We start from the raw sequence: 7,300 nt of genomic DNA on the forward strand, positions 1-7,300 counted from the left end.
GATTTTGCATCGCAGAGTTCGACTGTCTGTGCGACCTCTGTGCTAAGTTATTGTATTGCTGCGTTCTCTGTCCTTGCTCACTGAGTGACACTTTCAAGCTTGACGCATGTTTAGAGCAATTTTTTTTTGCCTTTATAATTGGTATACAGTTTAGAAACTTATCAGTTAAAACTAGACGGGGAGGCCATTCCAGGTTAGACCAGCTTTCTCGAACCGAAATGAGTTCCCGGACTCTTAAAATTTGTCTAGAATTATATCCCCTCCTCGCATCATAATAGCTTACACTAGATGTTGACAGTTTGTTCGCTGTTACTTGTTTGCCAGACAGTGAATAACACTGATTGCCATCACCAGGTAGAAAAGCTCATTGTCCTGTTTAACCCTTTGTGTGATGCATGTTTATGCGCGAATCATTTCGTTGGCTGCTAATGATCGTTTAGGTGTCCCTGCATTGCAACATTAATGTGCAGCTTACCTCACCACTGAAGCTCCAAAAAGCTTTGAAATTTGGTCTAGCATGGTCCGAAGAAGCTAAACTCAATTTCATGGCAGGCCACTTAGGGGTGGCCCGTCATCATGGCATGTCCCAATTCCTCAGGAACCGCCGTTCCGCATCACACGGTGTTTTGTGGTTTGCCGCCTGTTCTGTTACTGTTAGCCCGTTAAGGCTTTGTGGGCTTATGAAAGCTGCAGCTGAGTGTATGTTCTTGCCACTCAGGGTCGCTACTTGTTTCCGTTTTCATGTAGTGCATAATTACTGCTGAGCATTCCAATGTTACAAATAACTGGCCTGGAGGCGACCACAATTGAAACCCTTACATTAACCATTCCCTTACAAAAATGGTCTGTAGACAGTCTGTAGCCTTCTTATAGACTGTATTGCCTTCCTATAGATATTTTTGTCTACTCATGGTCTATAGACTGTCGATAGACAAAAGTCTACTAAAAGTGTATGGTCATAAATCTTTTGATGGTCTATAGAGAGTCTATAGACCTTATAGACAGAAGTCTATAGACAATTTATAGACTCCTGTCTATAAAGTCTATAGACTCTATAGACAGACAGACCCAAAGAACAGTATATTGACTTTATAGTACATAAACTTTATAGTCTATAGACTGTTCTAGTCTATAGTCTATAGACTGTTATAGTCTATAAACAGTCTATAGACTGTCTAAATAAATTTTTGTAAGGGAATTGTGCAGTGACATTCGTTATTGATGAATAACGAGCGGTTGCTTCGTGGCAATGGTTTCGCGTAGGAGCCGATCCGTGTCACCTTTGCACTCTTCCACTTGCTGTGGTAGCAGGTGCAATCGATAGGCGTCGCACCTCTCGTTCAGTCACAGTGCAGAAAAAGAGGATTTCTTCTTTGTGTGCGAGAATGTGTGCTCATCACTGTGAACGGGAGTAATCCGCCGTCGCGAAGCTTGCACAATCGTCGACAGTCGAACCGGGAAGTGAGAAGAGCAGACGTACTTGTTCTGTATCGTTTTGTAGCCGTCAGACCTCACCTTTCATGTGAAGGAGTGCGCAGTCGAGGTGTTAACGTTCTCTAGCTCTAGACGAATAGAAGCCCCGACGCTATTATTATTCACGGTGTGAAGCAGAGCGGTATACAGCGCTTGGATTTGCTTACGTGACGGTGTGTCTGTGCCGACGGGGGAAAAGAAGCGGGACGCGAGTCGAAGCTCTTTACTTTCCATCATTTTATGCTTTTTGCAAAGACCTGCACAGACATATCCGACTATGGTACCTGAAAAGCAGTTTACATGACTGTACTTAACACGTTGTTGTTATCTGTGGTCCAACAGCCTCGAAGACTACATTGATTACCTGTAGAAAGTGTGTGGGTTATACAGCAGGTATTACGGAACATCGCCTCTCTTAGCGAGTCGGCGCGTACCTTTATGCGCGTGTCCAACACAACCGCAGATTGACGGGAAATGAAAACGATGTTGTTTGCTTCGTGTGTGGAAATTGTTTGTTACATAGACAGTGTTGTGTTGTGCCCTTTCAGCGTAATGGTGGTGTTTTCTTTCACACACCGGAGTCATAATTTTTTTTCATAGTACTTTAACGTGGTTGCTCTACACTGACTGGTGTACATATCTTGTGAGCGTAGCTAACCACTTCATTCATTCCTTGTTTGCGAGTTAGTGTGACGACTCCCGGAACTCGTGAACCCTTGTCTATATGTCCCGTGAACATGCGGGCAATAGCGAAATTACCACTTACAACGCGTGTAGGTCCTGCAAGGCTTTGGCATCAAGAAAGCACCTAAGACAAAAAATCAAGGAATGTGTATTCTTCCATGTGGCACCCTGATTGGAAATCTGCCGATGGATTATCAACAAATGCGTTTGTCATGAACATATAGGCACATTTTTATTGTTATTGCAGCATTACATTAAAAAAATCTGCTCTTTCAGAGAGCCGCATACAAACTTACCGATGAGTTGGTGTGACGCCAAAAATGCTGATCCTAGGTTACAAAGCTTCTACAGTGTGTTGCAGTTTCCTGTTCCCACTCCTGTAAAAGTATGTACTTTTATTTTTTCCTTGTTGTCGTATGTATGAAATAGAAAGAATCTGGCCACGCCACTATCCAAACTTGTGCAAGTTTTGTTACCAAACTAGTTTTACCACTAAACTGAAGATGCATGGCCGCTGCTTCTACACTCATTCGTGTCATAGCGTTATATAAGAAATGTTGTTGTTATTTTTTCACTGCACGGCTAAGGCGATGAATGAAAACAAAATTGCGTTTCAATAATTTGATTTGCCAGGAACCTCAGCTGGTAATTCAGGACTTACTTTTGTCCAATGCCACACTTGAGGATGAACGCTCCCTTTCTAAGCTTGGCTGATAGTGCTTGGAAATTCAGAGTGAAAATGTTGAAGAGTAGGCCAGGTGGTGCTGGTGCCAGCTGCAGTGGCCAGTGTTCTGGTCAGCATCTAGACAAGGGTTTGCCAGCTCCAAGGGTGGCGTCAGGGTGTAGGCCGGGCATATTGCCACTTGTCTCGGCTTTTCGCGTTCACATTTTTTTTGTTGTGGTTTGTAAGTGTGTGTCGAGTGCGTTGTTTTAGTGACGTCAGTGCATCTCATTAAAAATTTGTTCTTTAAAAATGTGAGTTGTGTGCTTTTGATTTTGAATGCATGGAACTGACATTGTAACAGCATCGTTAGGTTTGTATCTGAAGAGTGTAGGAAGCCTGGAGTTTGCATCTGAGCTCTGCTCGGTTTCCAGAAAATGGATGTAGAATACGAGCCTCCTGTCACCATTGCGTTATTAATCCAGTGTTTTACTTCGGTAAGAGGCACTTGTCGAGAGCGCCGGTGTGGTGCGCTGCGGGACAAATAAATTGCGCTTTTGGTGTGTCTCCTTTGTTGGGGGACTGACGCTTATGAATGTCGTTTTAACCTGTAAAAAACACAACATAGTATTTTCTGTTCCACAACAAATTTTTCTGTTGTATTTTGGGATGTGGCCTTGTAGTAACATGAATTCTTGTAGTAACAACAAAAGTTTATTTGTTGTGTGGTCTCTTGTCGTAGCGGCAGACTAGTTCTGTCGTCACAACAGGCGGTGTTGCAGTACGACAGAAAAATCTGTCGTGACAAATTATTTTGTCGTATATGGGGCACGACTCTGGCATTTTTTTTACTTTGTATAGGTAAGAAGCAGCACTTGAGTATAATAATTTTATGTGAAAACCACTACCTGCTTTAATATTTGGCTTCTTTGGCTCTGGAGAGAACCTCGCGAGCGCTCTAGACTAGCCTGCTCAAGTTTGTATGGGACTATATTAGTTTAAAGAAACTTCTGTTTGGGCTAGATGGTTCATTTCAAACCAGACAGGAAAACAGTAGCGCCGAAAAACACACAGACACAGTAGAAGAACGACGTAGGACGAGCGCTAACTTCATCTGACTTTATTCCTTGAAAAGCGAGCAAATATACAGAAAAATCTAGGCATGCGCAGACAGAAATCTCACGTGCGATCAACAAAACCGTTCAAGATATACAATATCAGCTTTAACAAGGTTCACAGATGTATCGCTGACACACTCTTTTCCTCTTTTTCTGATGTGGTATGCCTCTAAAACCTCTTGTGCCTTACTATCACCGCTCCTGCCCAGAATCTTTGTCATCAAGTCGTGGTTTACACTTTTTACATTGTTTGCAATTTTCCCCCGCCGAATGTTCAGCCGCTTTTAAAAAATGTTTAGATATGTTGACGATTTTTTAATAGTTTTTTAAAAACTGAACGACGTGTCCTACACCGATGCTGTAAGCAATGTTTTAGAGATTTTTAAATTGAACGGAAAGGGGTTGGTTTTCACGCATGAGATGCCCTTGCAAGGTTGTATACAGTTTTTAGACCTGAGACTTACTTTTGGAGAAGAACACGTATGTTGGCAGTATGCTTCTCGAGCTAAGAAAGAGCTGCTACCGTATGAATCGGCTCATATTCAAAGACAAACGCGCTATTGCTAATTTTTGCCTAGAGTCGGCACTCGTGGAGTCGTGTCAGCATAATATGCAAGGAAGCTTCGATAAACAAGTGGCTCGATTGGTGGGGGCCGGATTCCCGAGCTCGGTATAATCACAGGCGTTGCAGAAGGCCTCCTACAAAAAGTCAAGGGCGCCATGTTTAAGCGGCCAACGGAACAAAAGAAGCAAGGTGCGAGACCTGAAGTTGTTCCGTATGTGCACTGGGTCGCCCACAACTTAAAAAAAGGTGGCAAATAGGCATGGCGTGCCAGTCGTCTTTTCGGCTTTACGGAAGCTTGCTCAGCTCTGCGCACGCGTAGCCAGCGATGGAAAGAGGAACGGTTGCAGCAAAAAACATAGAAAACACTCTGTGAAGTGCTGCATCGGCGTGGTCTGAGAGATACCACTGACCTGCGGGAAGGCCTATGTGGGCCAAACGGGCAGGTGCATCAATGACCGTGCAGCAGTCAGAGCATGCGCGCTCGCTAAAGGAAGTAGGAGGAGGGCATCTACCCAAACACTGCGCAGAGTGCAAGGTGTGTCACAGAGCGGCTGAACATTCGGCGGGGGAAAATTGCAAACAATGTAAAAAGTGTGAACCACGACTTGATGAGATAAAGATTCTGGGCAGGAGCGATGATAGCAAGGCAAGAGAGGTTTGAGAGGCGCACAACATCAGAAAAAGAGGAAAAGTGTGTGTCAGCGATACATCTGTGAACCTTGTTAAAGCTGAGATTGTATATCTTGAACGGTTTTGTTGATCGCACGTGAGATTTCTGTCTGCGCATGCCTAGATTTTTCTGTATATTTGCTCGCTTTTCAAGGAATAAAGTCAGATGAAGTTAGCACGCGCACGTCCTACGTCGTTCTTCTACTGTGTCTGTGTTTTTCGGCGCTACTGTTTTCCTTTCTGGATCACTATATTAGCTATGTGCTCTCCAGAACTTGACGGCTAGAGGCGAGCCCCGCTCGTTTACCTGAAGCGTCCGGACAGACGGCCACTTGGCTTCACAGAACACTGTAGGGGAGCCAGGTGTCGCGGAGGGATGCCCGCCAGCATCTCAAATACGATGGGCATTCAATAATTTGTCTGCAAGCAAGAAAGAAGGTAATGATCGAGGTGTGCGTGGGAGTCTTTGCTTGTCGGGGCTTGTCTTGTGGCGCATGTGACTCCAACTTCGTGCGATCCCATCTGTCAGAGTTAAGCATTTCAAGTGAACCCGTGCGTGCGATCTAGAGCACACACAAGTTCTAAAGTTTCCTACTATAGAACCTAAGAAGCCAAAAGAAATCCTTGAACGCATATTCAAGTCTGCTCAATCAAAATAAAGTGAAAATTTGGAGTAATAAAAGGAAATGGAGAACAGAATAGATTGAAGATGACGCTGACAGTGGACGTCATGTAGAAGCGACTTCTGAAGGAATGTGTAAGTGAAAAGTAGGATTTTGGATGGTATGCGAATGGCGGTGCTGGGATTAGCGGAATAGACGGTCATCTCAGTGGGAGCAGTTTGGATTGTTATTCATGAAAAGTTGGACATGTACAGAGCCACCGCAAGCTGGGCCCCAAGAACGCTGAGCCTTTGGCACACACTATCTCGTCGCCAGTGCTGTGAAGAAGAGGATTTGGAGCGGTTCCACAGCATTTTTTTTAACGTTTGGTGACGGCGTTCGAGACTTGTGTGTACCACGGAGACATCGAGTCCAAATCAAGTTCTTGCAGAAGAAGCACGATGCTTCCCCTAATAAAAAAAATTTACGGTTTAAAATTCCGTTTCTGGGGCGAAAATAGGCTTCTGTTTTTAAAATGAATGCCACAGAAGATTACCATGCATAAGCGGGGACACCTATGGTAACACAAACACTGCTCTGCGGGAGGCCATCAAAAAACGGGAGGGGAAAGCTCTCAGCAGGCGTGCCACTCCATCGTGACAACGCGTCGATAATACACATGTCTGTACAACCTCAAGCGAAAGTTCGGCAGTGTGGGTTCCAACAGCTATATCACCGCCTTATAGTCGAGACCCGGCTGTCTCGGATTATTTTCTATTTCAACATTTGAAAAAAATTCAATCATGGCGAACGATTTTGAAGCGAAGTGTGAAGAGCAGCCAGACGACATTGTTTAAAGAGGATACATTCGGTTCAGCAAAAGTGGGCGAAGTACATTAAGTTGCCCGGGGACTATAACGAAACATCAAAAAATATTTTGATAAGTTGTTTCAGTCTTACCAAGGTAGATAAATTATTGAACGGCTTTGGTGTCCACCTGAACTTGCATGCTTTCACACAATATTCCGTACTTATATAGCAATGCTGAACCGCCAGCAATTTTTTTTCGAATAAAATCAGGGGCCTATGTCTGCGCCTGTCCTATCGTCCGTGTATTTTTATTTGTAAACGATATACAACCAATCGGAGCCTCCTTTAGTACATTGCCTGCAGCGTCCTGCGCATCCACACAGTACTGCGACTGTTCGTTTGTTTCACTGAGGGACCGTGTGGCGGCGCAAGTCTATTGCGTCATCTATTGGAACGATACATCAAGGCTCCCTAACCCCATCCCGCAAGCTAAAATTTTTTGCATCATTATTTATTAATATTAGAAACGCAGATATGAAGGCATCCAACAGTCACCGAAGCCAAGGAAAGCATATGGAATGTTTCCATCTTTTTTTTTTTTAATTAGATGTGCATGGTAAAAGATGCCACTGCATGCGTGAGTTGAAGGGTTAGCCTTTAGAGGCGGAAATCTGTGTTTCCGCGTCGCATTTGCATCACCAGTGCTGGACCTACGGCG

The sequence above is a fragment of the Amblyomma americanum genome, chromosome 9 (genome assembly GCF_052857255.1).
Source record: "Amblyomma americanum isolate KBUSLIRL-KWMA chromosome 9, ASM5285725v1, whole genome shotgun sequence".
In the NCBI taxonomy this organism is placed as follows: domain Eukaryota; kingdom Metazoa; phylum Arthropoda; class Arachnida; order Ixodida; family Ixodidae; genus Amblyomma; species Amblyomma americanum.